Source organism: Delphinapterus leucas, chromosome 2 (assembly GCF_059928025.1).
Source record: "Delphinapterus leucas isolate spDelLeu-1000000601 "Yukka" chromosome 2, BTC_Dleu_Yukka2, whole genome shotgun sequence".
Taxonomy (NCBI): domain Eukaryota; kingdom Metazoa; phylum Chordata; class Mammalia; order Artiodactyla; family Monodontidae; genus Delphinapterus; species Delphinapterus leucas.
In genome coordinates this window covers 178,728,548-178,746,830 of record NC_143130.1, presented here as the reverse complement: position 1 = coordinate 178,746,830, position 18,283 = coordinate 178,728,548, and the positions used below count along the sequence as shown (strand labels likewise).

The 18,283-nt window shown below is 41.4% G+C and overlaps 1 protein-coding gene and 1 pseudogene across 6 annotated transcripts in view; one reads left to right on the top strand and one right to left on the bottom strand.

Annotated features, from left to right (window-relative positions):
- Nucleotides 1–18,283, bottom strand: part of RCOR1 (REST corepressor 1) — a 120,474-nt gene that overhangs the window by 80,772 nt on the left and 21,419 nt on the right. The gene's annotated exons all lie outside the window — the stretch shown is intronic.
- LOC115802900 (ribosome biogenesis protein NSA2 homolog pseudogene) lies at nt 15,997–16,943 on the top strand (annotated as a pseudogene).

Genomic DNA, 18,283 nt, shown 5'->3' with positions numbered 1-18,283 from the left:
TAGTAACTACTTCCTAGGTTATCCTGTAATGCACTGATCACAGTGGCTGGCACACAAAACGTATAAATGTTACCTATTTTCTATTACTACTGAATAACTACTCAAATAATTCTTTAAATTATAATCAGACAAGGAGTTAGTAAGCATGGTGGCCTCTGGGGAACTGTGTGACTTAAGAGGACATAGGTAAGAAACCAATTACATTGCACTCTATACCTTTTTCAAATTTAGTTGTTTTATACCAATGACACATTACCTATTAAAAATTTTTAATTAAAAAAAATGAAAACTTCAGCCAAAATAAGAGACAGGTATATTAATCTCCACAAGGCCTCCTTCATTAGTCCGCCGAGTCTGAGAGTCAGAAGGACTACCTTAAAATACCTGTTGTCATTCTGGGATTTGATATATATTCTAGGATGGATCGGGTGGTCCACATCTAGTCCCTACACATCTGAATACCGACCTTTTTTTTTTTCTTTTTCTTTTTTGCAGTATACGGGCCTCTCACTGTTGTGGCCTCTCCCATTGCGGAGCACAGGCTCTGGAAGCGCAGGCTCAGTGGCCATGGTTCACGGGCCCAGCCGCTCTGCAGCATGTGGGATCTTCCCGGACCGGGGCACGAACCCGTGTCCCCTGCATCAGCAGGCGGACTCTCAACCACTGCGCCACCAGGGAAGCCTCCTGAATACCGACCTTTTAAACCTAAAAGGCCAAGCTTATAGCACACAGTTATCTCATCTTATTCTCTTCAATTTCAAACATTCAACTAATTAAAAACATGACCTGTCCTTTCCACTCTAAAAGGTTTTACAATTTCACAGTTTTAATTCCAGACTATTCTGTTTCATTACCTTCCCCCACAGAAGGTAAAACATCCAAACACTTTTTAATGAGGAAATTTTATTACATTTCGAGCTACATCTGCCTAGCAACAAATTATAAACTTATGTCATCCTACTTATGTTTCCATGGATACAGTCATGAACAGTACAGTGGCAGCTCTACAAATCAAGAAAAGAATCCCAAGAGAATCATATTTAAAACTTGGATAGAAAACAATACTATAAAGGTAGGAATAATGTCTAGTACGCTTCCCATTAAAATTCATCTCTCCATTACCTACAAGTCCCAAACAGCCTTCTATTAGAATCTCCCTCCTTAAACCTACCCTCAACCAGTATTTCTAAAAACAACTGTTGGACTTCCCTGGCAGTCCAGTGGTTAAGACTCTGCGCTTCCAATGCAGGGGGTGCAGGTTCAATCCCTGGTTGGGGAACTAAGATCCCACATGCTGCGTGGCACAGCCAAAAAAATAAATAAATAAAAATTTAAAAATAAAATAAAAACAACTGTTAAGAAGAATTCAGCTGGGACTTCCCTGGTGGTGCAGTGGTTAAGAATCCGCCTGCCAAAGCAGGGTATACGGGTTCGATCCCTGGTCTGGGAAGATCCCAGATGCCGTGGAGCAAATAAACCCATGTGCCACAACTACTGAGTCTGTGCTCTAGAGCCCACGAGCCACAACTACTGAGCCCACGTGCCACAACTACTGAAGCCCGTGCGCCTAGAGCCAGTGCTCCGCAACAACAGAAGCCACTGCAATGAGAAGCCTGCATACCTCAACGAAGAGTAGCCCCGATCTCCACAACTAGAGAAATCCCGCACGCAGCAACGAAGACCCAACACAGCCAAAAATAAATAAGTAAATAAATTTATTTTTTTTTAAAAAGGCAAGTTCCGGGGCTTCCCTGGTGGTGCAGTGGTTGAGAGTCCGCCTGCCGATGCAGGGGACACGGGTTCGTGCCCCGGTCTGGGAGGATCCCACATGCCGCAGAGCAGCTGGGCCCGTGAGCCATGGCCGCTGAGCCTGCGCATCCAGAGCCTGTGCACCGCAACGGTAGAGGCCACAAGAGTGAGAGGCCCGTGTACCACAAAAAAAAAAAAAAAAAAAAAAGGCAAGTTCCTTTAACATACAGAGAGTCATCCTAAATCAATCAGAAAGTAAAATGGGCAAAGGTCACAAACTGCACACAGAAAGAAAAAACCAAATTCTCTATAAATATATGAAAAGTTAAGTTCACTAGTTAAAAGGACAATTACTCTTAAAATAAGGACATTTTCAAAATCTACAGGGAAAACAGCCTTTGCAGAAGGCAATTTGGAAGTTTAAATCTAAATTTTGATCCAACTGTTCCACTTCTAGGAATCTACTGCACAGAAAAGTTAACCCAAGTGAGCAGAGATTATATGTAGCAAGACGATCATGCAGAATTTGTTGTAATAGAGAATATTAGAAACAAGAAAATGTGGTACATATATACAATGGAATATTACTCAGCCATAAAAAGGAACGAAATTGGGTCATCTGTAGTAACGTGGATGAACCTAGAGTCTGTCATACAGAGTGAAGTAAGTCAGAAAGAGAAAAACAAATATCGCACGTTAATGCATATATATGTAATCTAGAAAAACTGTACAAATGAACCTATTTGCAGGGCAGGAAAAGAGACAGAGACATAGTGAATGGACTTGTGGACACAGTGGGGGAAGGGGAGGGTGGGACGAATGAAGAGAGTAGCATAGACATATGCACACTACCATGTGTAAAACAGATAGCTAGTGGGAAGCTGCTGCCTAGCAAAGGGAGCTCAGCTCGGTGCTCTGTGATGACCTAGATGGGTGGGATGGGGGCGGTGGGGGTGGGGGGTGAGGGTGGGAGGGAGGCTCAAGAGGGAGGGGATATGAGGATATATGTATACATATAGCTGATTCACTTTGTTCTACAGCAGAAACTAACACGACATTGTAAAGCAATTTTATTCCAATTAAAAAAATAATTTAAAAAAAATTTTTAAAAAGAAAATGGCTATCAATAGGGTCAAATCATGATTAAATCCATATAAACACTCTACACAATCATTATGAAGAAAAACAGCTGCTCATTTTTACATATAAATATATACAATCTAATAAATATATGTTGCTTCAGTATTTCTCCATATAGGAGATTTTAGAAGTTTATATGGAGGAAAATTTTAAAGTTTGCATGAGAAAAACCAGGAGAAATGGGAAAGGGAAGGAGGACCTAGAAATTATAAACAATAGAAGCACACGCAAAAAAAACCCCAGATTTTACTAAAAAAAACAAAAAAAAAGAAAGAAAACCTCTAAATATTTCAAAGGCAAGCAATCTGAGAACACATATTTGCAGCAGGTGACTAAGTGTTAACATCTCAAAATGATAAGAAAACCATAAAAACCCTATTTAATGAGAAAAGGACATGAGGACAATTCACAAAAGAGTACGCAGAAAATGTTCCACCTCTGGAAGCTGGAAAAATTTTCATTAAACAAGGCAATCTTTTGCATATTAATTAATATGCAATTAATTTCATCTATTTGTCTAGTGCAGGCAAGAGTATATATAGCAAAACAGACTGCAATATACTGCTGCTATGCACTAGTATGTGCCTTCTGGAAAGCAATCTGCAATATGTCTAAAGATCTTCAAAATGTTCATACATTTTGACCTAGTAATTTCGCTTTGGGGAATCCACAGAAATAATCCAAAATACAGGGAACCATTTTAAATACATGGAGATTCATCTCAAACTGCTTGTAAGAAAAAAACAATTGTTTTTAAGCCCAAATATTGCCAACAATAAGCAGTGGTATTCTACTCCATGGACTGTTACCCAATTATTAAAAGTTTTGACAGCCATGCACATAAAAACTGTTAGCGTCGTAACAACACTAATAGTGAACTTGCTTCTTGTCAGGCACTGTTCTAAGCACTTTATGTATATTAATTCATTTAATAAGTGTTGGGAGAATACTAATGGCATAAAGCCGTGGTTCTTGGGGTTAGTTTTTTCTTTTATTTGAGTCAGAAACCACTGAGAATTTCGTGAGAGCTATCGATGCTGACATTTTCCGCAAAAAAAGCACAACATTTTGCACACAACTTCAGAGGGTTCCTAGGTCCCAGGTTAAAAACACCGTATGGTCAGCATGTTTACAACAGTGTAAGAAACAAGCGTATGGAAGATGCGAGGCAATATAGCCAAATGGAACCACTTTTCCTAGGGATGTGGATCTATGAAAGTACGGACAGTGTCTAGCTGGGAAGGATCTTTGTTTAAGTAACCAAAATGGGGGGGCGGCAGGTAGGTGGGGGAGTGAGCCACGAGAATTTTTAAGGCAAACAAACCTGAGCTCAAATCCAAGCTCTGACGATTACTAACTATGTAACACTGGCAGGTCAGTCTTAGCTCCTTCCTGTGTAAAAGGCCAGTGTTCTTCACAAGACTGCTATAAGCGTGCATATAAAAGGTGTTCTATAAATGATAATCCTCTCCCGAGGTGATTACTTAATGATTTGAAAAATTAACATCACCTACGCCAAAGTCATCTTAAAAGTAAACAAACTAACATTTTCCCTGAATCTCAATATATATGAGCCTGTCAAACAAATACAAAGTTCACTAGTCATCCTAGTTACCAACATACCTTCCTCCCCTTCCTAGAAGCAGACAATAGACAAACAGCAACATATAAAGTTAGCCTTTATCATTACTATAAACATAACTAGTGTTAGAGATGCTGCATCATTAAAAATGTAATACGAAACATGCTGTGGAAAAGATGTTATAAATATACAGAATATTTATGTGGTATATACTTCCTGAAACCAATGTTAGTGGGAACCCTCTGCCCCCAGTGGCAGAAAGCATAGTGCTTCACTTGACTACAGTCACATTAGCAACTTGTTTAGTGAAAAAGAGATCTCCCAAATATTCAAACCTGCAGACACCCAGTTTGGAGAGGTTTGTTTTGTTTTGTTTTGTTTTTTTATACAGTAGTCAGGGTTAATAAAGAGGCTATCACACCACATTCAAGCCTAGAATTTTCACTGACCCTACCTCTCACCAGCTGGGGAAAGATACCAAAGGACCTCAGGCAAGCATTCCATAGGAACTGCATCCTCTCCCCGCCACTGAGCTGCAGGAAAGACAAAATGGACCCTCATCCCACATTCCTGAAGCACAATTACGTGGGGTGCACAAACACGTAGGTGTGAGACACTCTGGAGGCACTTCACATCAAAATGGGATGTTAAAGGTCATGCCTCAGAAGTCTACCTTCTATTATATAGAAAAATAGGATTTTTAATTTTAGAATTTTGTTTTACAGTCAACTTTTCAAGACTTAATATTCAACTGAGAACAAATTCCATTTTGGATTGCAAACTAACATTCCTTCAAAGTATAGAGTAAAAAGGACTCTACCCCATAAAGATTTCTGGATCCCACCTGGCCCCATTTCACATAGGAGCTGTGACAGCCTTTATTATAGCTTTCCAGTTGTCCTGTGGCCACCTGTAACAACTTTCTACAAGATTAGAGAGAATTTTAGAGCTGGAAGAGACCTTCTGAGATCATCTGATTAACTGCAGAATGGAGCTATATCTTACAAGAGGACTAGGTTCCAAGTTATCAGGTAACGTGAAAATGGCACACAGTCAAAATCAATCTTGAAAAATACCTCAGGAAAGTTCCCTTCTGGAGGCCAACAAACAAAATCATTTCAGGAAGCTCAAATCCTCCACTGCCAAAATAAGTAACTCCTGTACTCACTGAGCACCCAAATAAAGTTGCTGGGTTGTTATTTAAAAGTCATGGGCTTCCCTGGTGGCGCAGTGGTTAAGAATCCGCCTGCCAATGCAGGGGACACGGGTCCGGAAAGATCCCACATGCTGTGGAGCAACTAAGCCCGTGCACCACAACTACTGAGCCCGCATGCTGCAACTACTGAAGCCCGCATGCCTAGAGCCTGTGCTCCGCAACAAGGGAAGCCACCGCAATGAGAAGCCTGCACACCGCAACGAAGAGTGGCCCCTGCTTGCCACAATTAGAGAAAGCCCGTGCGCTGCAACGAAGACCCAACACAGCCAAAAATAAATAAATTTATACAAAAAAAAATTAAAATTTTATTAAAATGTTTATTAAATGTTCAATTTAAAACATGAGACCCATACTTAACATGGTCATAGCTTCACAATGAGAGAATCACAAGAAAAGATTCAAGGTAATACCTAGCTCTTGCTTCCTCCAGGGCACAAGTATGACTATGATGACCAATGTCCAAGTGGGTCCTAGACAGTTCTGGTTTATACCCACCAACCCAGCATAATTTTTAATAGGCCCCTGTTCACTTTCAAAAGTAGTTTGGACTAGTCTACTACCAACGGACCTGCTCCACGCCTAGTTACCAGCACACCTCACAACACATCTGTGTAGTAAAACTCACAACACATCTGGGCTGGTCCTTGACTCATGTTAACCAAGGGAATGTGACAGGAGTGATAATATGCCAGTTCTGGGCCTACACTTTAAAAGGACTATCAATTTCTGGGACTTCTCTGGCGGTCCAGTGGTTAAGACTCCGCGCTCCCAATGCATTTTTTTTATAATGTTAAAAAAAAAAAAAAGACTAGCAGTTTCCACTTCCTCCTTCTTGGAATGCTTGCCTAGGGGAGCCCTGAGCCACTACATAAGAAATCTGACTATCCCAGTGGACACCTTGCCCACTGGAAAAAGGATAGGTCCTGAGACTACACAGAGAAGAAAATAGGTCCAGCTGTCCCAGCATCTCAGTGAGGCCACTAGATGACACCAACCCCCGCTACTCCCAGACAGCCACCACATGAGACACCCCAAGTAAGCCCAGCAGAACAGCTATCCAGCTCAGCAAGAACCATGAAATAAGAGTTGTTATCTAAGGCCATGAAGTTTGAGTGGTTTGTTACACTTTCCTTTGAGGCAGAAGGGGACTCCTATAATTCCTCATGGAATACTCCAGTGGTAGGTAGAGCTGATTTGATAACCTGAGCCAGAAAGGGCCAGCTCTTTCGTGATGGCAGTCACCATTACCCTTCTAATCTCCTGGACAAGGTATGGACCTCAGATCCAGGAACCTAACAGGTAGACTGACCCAAGAAGACCTGGGGAGGCTAAAGCTGAGAAAGGCTTGAGGTTCAGTTATTACTGCACTGATATTAGAGAGGATTCCTGACTTTGAACGGTTGCTTTGTATTCTAAGCACCTTGAATATTTATCACCATTATGGCTGAAAGGCGACAAACAGCCTGCCCAAGATTTCCAAGCTCCTGCATGCCACAAAACAAGATGACATCTCTATATCTAGAAGGCAGCATATAATGTACTAACAGTCAAGAATATAGGATCTAGATCAAGTTACCCCAAGTTGGGTTCTGCCACTCACCAACTGAGACCTCAGGCAAGCTGCTTAAGCTCTCTAAATCTCAGTTTCATCGTCTGTACAATGGGGGTGATACAATTTGTGTTGCAGGATTGTTTTAAGGATTAAATAAGATCATGTTTGTAAAGGGCTTCAAGAGTGCTGGTTCTTTTTTCTTTCTGATGTGGGCCATTTTTGAAGTCTTCACTGAACTCGTTACAATATTGCTTCTGCTTTATGTTTTGGTTTTTTGACCCTGAGGCGTGTGGGATCTTAGCTCCTTGACCAGGGATGGAACCCAAACCCCCTGCATTGTAAGGCGAAGTCTTAACCACTGGACCACCAGGGAAATCCCGCAGCAGTGTTGGTTCTTACACACACACACACACACACACACACACGGAGCTAGAAAGAAAGGAGGTGAGAAAGCTGGTAATGTGCCTTCAGAATTACGTCAGCTCATCCATAGTTAACTATCGAAGACATATCTAAGAAAAGACATATACAAAAGGCATCTATAAGCCAATAAAGGTATTCACTGCTGAGAACTCCAGGCTAGAAACCTGTATTTTGTAAACTTCCTGGGAAGAGTTTCTGTCCATGTTTTTAAACAAAAAGAAAGCTGTTACTGAGAGACAAATTTGTACCAGGCGCTATCTCAGAAGTTGGGGGTATGAAAGGCAACAAGATTGAAAAGCCCTCACCTCACAAAGCTTACCTTCTAGTTGGAGGAGTCAGACAACAGACAAAATAAATAAGCAAGTATGTTGGATTGATAAGAGTGAATAAGAAAAAAATAAATAAAGCAAGGAGAGGGAACAGGAAGCACCAGGGATGCAGCTGAAATTTTTAGATAGCAGAGACCCTAAGGCAGGAGCACGTCTGACAGTGGTCAAGAAAGAGCAAGGAGGCATCTGTGACTAGAGTGCAGAAAAGTGGGAGCTAAGGTCAGGGGTGACAGGGACCAGATCCTGTAGGGACTAAATAGGCATCTTGTTCTAGATGTCACAAGAAAGGGTTTGTGATGGTTAATTTTATGTGTTAACTTGACCAGGCCAGAGGGTGCCCAGATACTGGTCAAACATTATTCTGGGTTTGTCACTGAGGGTGTTTTTGGATGAGATTAACATTTGAATTGGTAGCCTGAGTAAAGCAGATTGCCCTTCATAAAGTAAGTGGCCCTCATCCAATCAGTTGAAGGCCTGAATTGAACAAAAAGGCTGAGTAAGAGGGAACTTCTCCAACCTGACCACTTGAGCTGGTTTCTCAGGCCTTTGAACTCAAACTAGAACTAGAATCTCTCCTGGGTCTCCAGGTTGCTGGTGGCAGATTTTGGAACTTCTAAGCCTCCAGAGCCTCATGAGCTAATTCCTTGTAATAAATCACACAGATATAGATATAGACATAGACAGAGATGTATCTCCTATTGATTCTGTTTCTCTGGAGAACCCTGCCTAATCAGGCTTCAGAGAGGAGTAATCTACAGGGTCTCTGGGGGTAAACAGGTCAAATAAGGTGAGGACTGCAAAGTGACCACTGCATTTAGCAACATGGAAGTCACTAGTGATGTTATGAGCAATTTTAGAGGAGCGGGGCCTAAATGGAATGTGTTCAAGAAAGAATAAGAGAACAGGAAAGAAGAGAAAACAGACAATTAATTATGAGAGGAATTTTTTTAAAAAACAAGGGAGAAATAACAGCATTTTATATGCTACTGAGAATGATACAATAGAGAAGAAAAATTTGATGATGCAAATAAAGGATGAATTACTGGAGTGATGTCTTTGAGCAGGTAGAAGGTGATGGGGTCGAATGCACATGAAAAGACGGTGGCCTCAGCCAGGAGCATAAACACAGAAGATGAGGCAGAGGGTCAAGCACAGAAGTGGGAAGGTGCCATATGCCAGTAGGAACCTGTGGAAGTTTTCTTCCAATTGCTTCAGTTTTTTTCCCAGTGAAATAAAGGAAGGATGGGGAAGGAAGAATTCAAGGTTTAAAGTGAGATATTTAAATACTGTCCAGGAGAGTAACTGGAATGAGAAAACAGAATATAACCAGTAACAGGCCTACTTGATTTTGGTGATCATGACTCTAAAGTGAGACTAGTCAGTACGGTTTCTCCAGCCACATTTCAGCTATACTGACCCAAGCAAAAAATAAGCAAGAGGCTGGATTAAACAGGCCAGAACAGATGCAGTTCATGCGCCCCCTCCAAATCCACCCAGACTCGCCTGCTGCTCCACCTCCCAGCTAGAGCTGCCCCACCAGGCCTAGCCAAAGCTCGCAAGATTCACATGATCACAGAGCCCCAGCCCATGACCCGTGTGTCCTTTCCTAACACCGCCAGCTGTCCCTTCCTCCCCCCAGGGGTGAGGGTCGGGCTTTGGCGGGCTTTGTTTTGCCCACTGTGGCAGAAGCCACAGCAGCTCCAATGCCCAAATTCAGCTGCTTCTCCAGCAGGTACCTGGAGAGCCCAAGTAACAAACCCGAAAGCACAGAACAGTTAAGACCCTGTGGGGCAACTCTGACCATTAAGAGGCAGGAAACAGGAAGGAGCCAACACATTTCTCAGCTGTCCTCCCCACACACCTGCCCCCTGGGAGTGTTCTGAGAGGTGCCATGATTCTCTGGAGGTTTCCAGCATTGCCTAGCAACCAGCTAAGGTTCTTGTGAAACTGTGGCCAGCTTGATAACATACCACTCGCTTTGTATATGCTTTCTCTCCTTCTCCGCCTAACTTTCTTCTTTCCCCCCTCACTCTAACTTCACATAAAGTATTAGCAATATAAGCTTTGTCTTACGCTCTTTTCTGGAGAATCCAGGCTAAGACACAGGTGGGGGCTTAGCCAAGACTATAGATGAAACTAGAGGAAAACAAGGTAATAGGAGCAGAGGATGTATTATAACGACTGACTGTGGAACTCAAAGTGAACAAAAACATGAGAATGCTCAGGGGAAGAGGTGGTAGGATCAATGAACTGAAGGTCACGATGGGGCTGAAGACTGTAGGAAATGGGATGGTGGAAGGTGCGAGCTAAAAAGTTCAGGAAGAAGCAGTCAGAGCGCTAAGTTTGAAATTAAGATGACAGGGGTGTTTCAGATAATGGTAATTCAAGGGAATGGGTATACAAGGTAGGGTAGAGAACAGGATACCTGGGAGAGAGGTCAAGGAACTAAGAAGCCAAGGTATTTAAGGACCGGGGTCACTGTTGTTTAACTGTTGTCCAGTCATTCACAGTTGCTCTGGGATCAACTATCTTCAGGGATACTGAAATCATAGAAGACTACAGACACTGTACTGTACTAAGTGACAGAAAGGTAGAAGCTACTTCTGTTCTAGTAACTCAGACCCCTCCCTGAGAACCTGAACAAAATATTTAAAACATCTGCTTGAAGGAATCAGACAACTGACAAGATAAGGCCAGAATGCAGGAGAGACTGAAGCTTAGGAAGGGACGTCCAGCTACTGAGGTCACTCTTCCCCTCAAGGATGTTTGCCAATTTCATAGGGGACCATCAAGAGATGGAGTAATGTATCTGACAGGCTTCTGGAGTTGGGGCAAAGACACTGGACTCCACCAGTATGGCCACTGGGGAGAGGAGAAAAGGACAGCAGCTAGTGAGCGCCCGTTTCTTGGCTGACACTCCAAAAGGCTATATACACTAGGAGTTAAGGATGAAGCTGAAGTAAACAGACCCTCAAAGGGACTGCAGTTCAGCTTTGAATCATTTCAACTGGGTCATCTGAAACTGGACTAAGGTGATTCCAGAGTGCTAGTGTAAATAAATCCTCTCTAGAAGAAGATATTATCCTGGGCCTCAAAACATTTTTATAACCAATTTTGTAAATTGCAAGTTTGATATAAAACATGCGATAAAAAATGACCAGGCATATGAGGAAACAATACAACACGAACAAAAGACAGAAGAAATATAAAATGGAAACATCCACAAGCATTCCACATATTAAGAGTTACCAGATTTTAAAATAACTATACTTACAATGTTCCAGGAGATAAAAGACAAGACATACAATTTTAGCAGAGAACTAGGAACTATAAAAAAAGAACCAAATGAAAGCTCTAAAACTAAAAAAAGACTATACAAACTGAAACTAGGAACTCAATGGATGGATTTAAAAGCAGATAGAGAAAGACAACTTAGAATAAAATAAGTCAAATGAAGCCCAAAGATATTAAAACTTGAAAAACACAGACTAGAGGCTAAGAGACAGAGATACAGAACATATATGAAATTGAAGTTTCAAAAAGGAATGGAACAGATGCAATAACTGAACAGTGACTGAGAAGTTCCTAAAATTAATGAAAAGACAGCAAGCCACAGGTTCAAGAAGCCCTAAGAATCCTAAACAAACTTAAAAAAAAAAAAATTCATACCTAGGGACATCACAATAAAATAGTTGAAACAAAGACAAAGAGAAAAAAATTGTAAACCACCTGAAAAAAAAAACCAGGCAGGTTACAATAATACTACTTTACTAAAAAAGAAAAGAAGACAATATATGTATATGTATAGCTGATTCACTTTGTTATAAAGCAGAAACTAACACACCATTGTAAAGCAATTATACTCCAATAAAGATATTAAAAAACAAAACACAATGAAATACTTCTGAAGTGCTCAAAGAATATAACTGTGGCCTAGAATTCTATACCCAGTAAAACTAACCTTCAAGAATAAACCTGACATATGGGCTTCCCTGGTGGCACAGTGGTCGAGAGTCTGCCTGCCAATGCAGGGGATACGGGTTCGTGCCCCGGTCTGGGAAGATCCCACATGCCGTGGAGCAGCTGGGCCCGTGAGCCATGGCCACTGAGCCTGCGCGTCCGGAGCCTGTGCTCCGCAATGGGAGAGGCCACAACAGTGAGAGGCCCGCGTACCGCAAAAAAAAAAAAAAAAAAGAATAAACCTGACATAAAAACATTTTCAGATAGATTTATCAATAGCAGGCTTACCCCAGAAGAAATATCACAGGATATTCTGCAAGCAGAAGAAAAATAAACCCAGATAGAAAATTATGAGGGGCACAAAGGAACGAAGGGCAACAAAAAGGGTAAACATGCAAATAAACCCTAATGAAATAATTGTGTAAGATAATTGTTTCTAATAGGAATTAAAACACTTAAGACAAAATATAAAACAACAAGGCACACAGGGAGCACAAAGGGTAACTGAAGGGTTCTATGCTCCTTGCACTGCCCTTTAAGAGGGTAAAAGCACCTAGTTTACATCAGACTGATAAATCAAGGATGTAAATTATAATCTCTAAAGGAGAAGATTCTGGGAAAATGGTGGAATAAGAAACACCCGAAATCTGTCTCCCCACCTAGACAACAACTGCACTGGCAGAATCTGTTGATGTAACTACTGAGTAACTCTGGGGTCTACTGAAGGCTTGCAACTTCCAGAAAAAGGGTTGGAATGTAAACTGCGTTAATTTCAACTTCAGCTTTTATACATGCACTCCTATGTTCATAGCAGCATATTCATAGTAGTCAAGACATGGAATCAACCTAAATGTCTATCGACAAATGGATGGATGAAAAAGATGTAGTATAGGGCTTCCCTGGTGGCGCAGTGGTTGAGAGTCCGCCTGCCGATGCAGGGGACACGGATTCGTGCCCCGGTCCAGGAGGATCCCACATGCCGCGGAGCGGCTGGGCCCATGAGCCGTGGCCGCTGAGCCTGCGCGTCCAGAGCCTGTGCTCCGCAACGGGAGAGGCCACAACAGTGAGAGGCCCGCGTACCGAAAAAAAAAAGATGTAGTATATGTATGAGTGGAATATTACTCAGCCATAAAAAAGAATGGAATAATGTCATTTGCAGTAACATAGACGGACCTAGAGATTATCATACCAAGCAAAGTAAGTCAGAAAGAGAAAGATAAATACCATATGATATCACTTATATGTGGAATCTAAAATACAACACATATGTAGAACATATCTACAAACATAAACAGACTCACAGACCTAGAGAACAGACTTGTGGTTGCGGGGCGAGGCAGGGGGCATTGGATGGAGTGGGAGGTTGGGATTAGCAGACGCAAACTATTATATACAGAATGGATAAACAATAAAGTCCTACCGTACAGCACAGAGAACTATACTGAATATCCTGTGATAAATCATAATGGAAAACAATATGAAAAAGAACATATATATATGTATAACTGAATCACTCTGCTGTACAGCAGAAACAATCAAACTTTGTGAAAGTCAAAGACAGAATCTTGAAAGCAAGAGAGAAATTACTCGTCACATTCTAAGGATCCTCAATAAGATTATAAGCAGATTTCTCATCAGAAACTTTGGAGGCCAGAAGACAGTAAGTCAATATATTCAAAGTGCTAAAAGGAAAAAACCATCAACCAAAAAATCTTGTATCTGGCAAAACTGCTCTTTAAACAGCCTTAAAAAGGAAGGAAATTCTGACATATACTACAACATGGATGAATCTTGAGGACATTATGCCAAAGGAATTAAAAAAAAAAACAACAACTGTATGATTCCATTTATATGAGGTACTTAGAGCAGTCAAATTCAGAGAGACAGAAGGTAGAAGGGTGGGTGCCAGGGGCTGGGAGAGGAGGGAATGGAGCGTGTTTAATGGGTATAGAGTTTCAATTTTACAAGATGAAAAGAGTTCTGGAGATGGAGGGCGGTGATGGTTGCACAACATCATGAATGTGTTTAATACCCCGAACTGTGCACTTAAAAATGATTAAAGATGGTAAATTTTCTGTGTATTTTACCACAATAAAAAAAATTTGCAAACCAAAATAAAACCATTAAGAGAACAGTATTTTGAAAAAGAGCACATAACTACCAAGCTAAGGAGACAGGGTAAATAATAAACACTAAATGCAAAAGAAGATCAAAGGAACAAGAAAGAAACAGAACAGGTGGGTCAAATAAATAGAAAGCTTTCAATCAGTAGATCTAACTACAAATATATGAGCAAATACTTAAAAGAAACTGTAAACGGTACTAAATGTCCTACATAAAAGCAAAAATTTCCTTTTAAGATTTGGATAAAAATGTGTACAGACATACCTAAAACATAAGAATAAAGAAAGACTGAAAGCACAAAGATGAAAAGTCACTACGCAAACAGTAACAAAAAGAAACTGGCGTAACTATATTGATATGAGGTAAGAAGCATTACAAGAGATACAGAGTGACTCCGTAATAAGGGGTTCAATCCTCCACAGCTACCTTTGGAGAAGCTTCAAAAAGCAGTAGTGAGTGGTATAATCTGATGACATCATATTCACTGTGGGTGTTTTTATGGAAGAGAAAAAAATGGTACAGGAGTGGCAATACAGAACAAGGAAGACATCCCACTTCCAAGCACAGTGATATGAGGAATGTAGGGGAAAAGGCATGTACCACGTGAGAGGGCTGCAGGGAAAATAGTGCCATCAGGAGACAACGAATTTGCAGTAAGAACAAGAATGTGAGGAACATTCACAAAAGAAATTGAGGATTAGGGGGATTCTGCTGGTGTACCCTGAGTTCCAGAAGGCTCAGGTGTCAAGAGAAGGTCAAGAGAAGGTCAGGGGTGCGAGATGCGATCAGAAAAAAAATGTACAGTGTCTTAGAGATTAAAGCCTATGGAACAAGGGGATGACCTAGGAATCCTGGCCTTCTTGGTGACTGATAACCAAGAAAAAAGAACATATGGGACTTCCCTGGTGGCCTAGTGGTTAGGATTCCAGGCTTTCACACCATGGCCCAGGTTCGATCCCTGGTCGGGGAACTGAGATCCCACAAGCCACACTGCACGGCCAAAAAGAAAAAGAAAATTAAAAAGCACATAACGAGATCAATACCAATGGCAGAGAGCGACAGAGAAGCTAGGAGTGCTGAGGGAGGGGAAGGTGGGGTGAGGACCTCGCCAGGAACATCTGAAGTTCGGGGGCTTCCTTTCAACTTCTGTTGAAGCCTCTAGGCTGGCAGAGTAGCAGTCTCACTCTGAGCAGAGGAACACTTTCCTGATCCCCTGAAAAAGGCTGCGCGACTCTGAGCTCGGACTTTAAAGAGCCAATAAATCTCTGCTAGCTACCAAAAGGAGGGTTATTCTCAGAGAAAGAAGTAGAGCTGGTTACACAGCCCTCCTCCAAAGTCCACCTCTGGAGTTCCTAACTGCCCCAGTTCCAGAAGATTTTACATTGTCTTTAATAGTGTTGTTAAGCACAATTATTCTAACAAAAGAAAATGTTACTTTTCTATGAATGGTAATGAGGGTAATGAGAGTTCACCAGTTCTGTGCCTTTGTATTTCATTCATTTATTCGTTCAAAAGATTTTTACTTTGTGCCAACTACGTGCTGCACAATGTTCTAGACTCTGGGAATACAGCATAAACAAAAACCTGTGCCTTTATGGAGGTTACGTTTTAGAACAGATATTAAACAAATACGTACATTTATATTACGTTAGTAGGTGCTATGAAATTAAGAAACAGTATACCAGGATAAGCGGGACTGGAGTGCAATGGAGGTTTTCATTTAAATAGGATGGGCAAAATATCTCCTCTGAATTATTCTTGCCCAAAATAATTTTAATCAGAAATTGATCAATCCTCTAAATTTAACCACCAGTTTATAGAAAACATAAAGGATAAAGGAACATGTTAAAAACAGTACAGGGGGTGGGTCTCTAAGACCAGAAAATTGAGAGCTTCTTCGCGCCCTGGCGGCTGCACCCAGTGGCTCGGCCACCGTCAGCATGCCACAAAATGAATATATCGAGTTACACTGTAAGCGGTATGGATATCGTTTGGATTACCATGAGAAAAAGAGAAAGAAGGAAGATCTAGAGGCTTATGAACGTTCAAAGAAGGCAAAAAAAATGACTGGTCGGAAAGCTAAGCTCTACCATAAACCGCCATGCTGAGAAAATACAAATGAAAAAGACTATTAAGATGCATGAAAAAAGAAACACCAAACAGAAGAACGATGAAAAGACTCCACAAGGAGCAGTACCTGCATATCTACTGGACAGAGAGGGACAGTCTCGAGCTAAAGTACTTTCCAATATGATCAAACAAAAACGAAAAGAGAAGGCGGGAAAATGGGAAGTCCCACTGCCCAAAGTTCGTGCCCAGGGAGAAACAGAAGTATTAAAAGTTATTCGAACAGGAAAGAGAAAGAAGAAAGCCTGGAAGAGGATGGTTACTAAAGTTTGCTTTGTTGGAGATGGCTTTACTCGAAAACCACCTAAATATGAAAGATTCATATTAGGCCAATGAGATTACGTTTTAAGAAGGCCCATGTAACACATCCTGAACTGAAAGCCACCTTCTGCCTGCCAATACTTGGTGTGAAGAAGAATCCCTCATCCCCACTATATACAACTTTGGGTGTTATTACCAAAGGTACTGTCATTGAGGTGAACGTGAGCGAGTTGGGCCTAGTGACACAAGGAGGCAAGGTCATCTGGGGAAAATATGCCCAGGTTACCAACAATTCTGAAAATGACAGATGCATAAATGCAGTCTTACTGGTTTGACAGCAGATACATACAAATAACTCCTTATAATTATTGAAGACTACACACCAATCAGGAAACCATTACTCTGATATTTCTGAATACTACCAATCAGCCTTACATGTCTACAGTCATCAAGAAAACTATTGTTTAAAAAAAAAAATTTTAATGGCCTAGTTTAAAAAAAAAACCAGTACAGGGATGCAATCAGAAAATCCAGAATGAGGGAAACTCAACCAATCTAGTGGTTTTCTACAACTAAATTACGAGGGAAATCAAAAACAAAGATGGGAAAATCTACAAATTAAGATTTATGTGTGTGCTTTTGGCCAAGATGGTAGCAGAGACCAGATTTACCCTCCTCCCTGAAAAATCCAGACAAACAAACAAAATATAAGAAACAATGGTCTTCCAGACAACGCACATCAGTGATCCTTGAAAGATGGGAAACAAGGGACTTCTCTGGTGGTCCAGTGGTTAAGAATCCACCTTCCAATGCAGGGGACGCGGGTTGGATCCCTGGTGGAAGAATTAAGATCCCACATGCTGCGGGGCAACTAAACCCGTGCACCACAAGGAGAGAGAAGCCTAGAAGCCCGCTTGGCGTAACTAGAGAGAAGCCCACAATGAAGAGCCCACACAGCCCAAAAAAAAAGAAAAAAGGGAAACAAAGGAGATCAGCCCTACTGCTGTCCCAGCTTCCTGCTTCGAGAGAGCTTCCAGGCCACGGAGCCAGGACAGTGAAGTGAACCTTTATAAGCAGCAATGGGGATGACAAATAAGCATATTTTTTAAGCGTTCAATATCATTTGTCAGTAGGCAAATGTAAGTTAAAACCACAATATGGGGCTTCCCTGGTGGCGCAGTCGTTGAGAGTCCGCCTGCCGATGCAGGGCACACGGGTTCGCGCCCCGGTCCGGGAAGATTCCAAATGCCACGGAACAGGTGGGCCCGTGAGCCATGGCCGCTGAGCCTGCGCGTCCGGAGCCTGTGCTCCGCAACGGGAGAGGCCACGGCAGTGAGAGGCCCGCGTACCGCAAAAAGAAAAAAAAAAAAAAAAAAAACCACAATATGATACCACTACACACATATTAGAATGTCTAAAATTGAAAAGACTGACCATGGCACGTGTTAGTAAGGTTGTGGAGCAACTGGAACTCTCATACACGGCTGGTAAGAAGGTAAAATTATAAAACCACTTTGGGAAAGTCTGCAGTTTCTTAAAAAAATTAAGTATACAACTACTATATGATTCCATTCCTGAGCATTTACCCACAAGAGAAGGAAATATATGTTCACACACAGACCTGTACACAAATATTATTCACAGCAGCTTTATCTGTCATAGCCAAACAATGGAAATAACTCAAATGTCCCTCAAGAGGTGAATGAATAAAAAATTTCTGGTGTATCCATACAAGGTAATACTACTGAGCAATAAAAAAGAATAATCAAATGACACATGCAACAATGTGGATGAGTCTCAAATTAATTATGCTGAAAGAA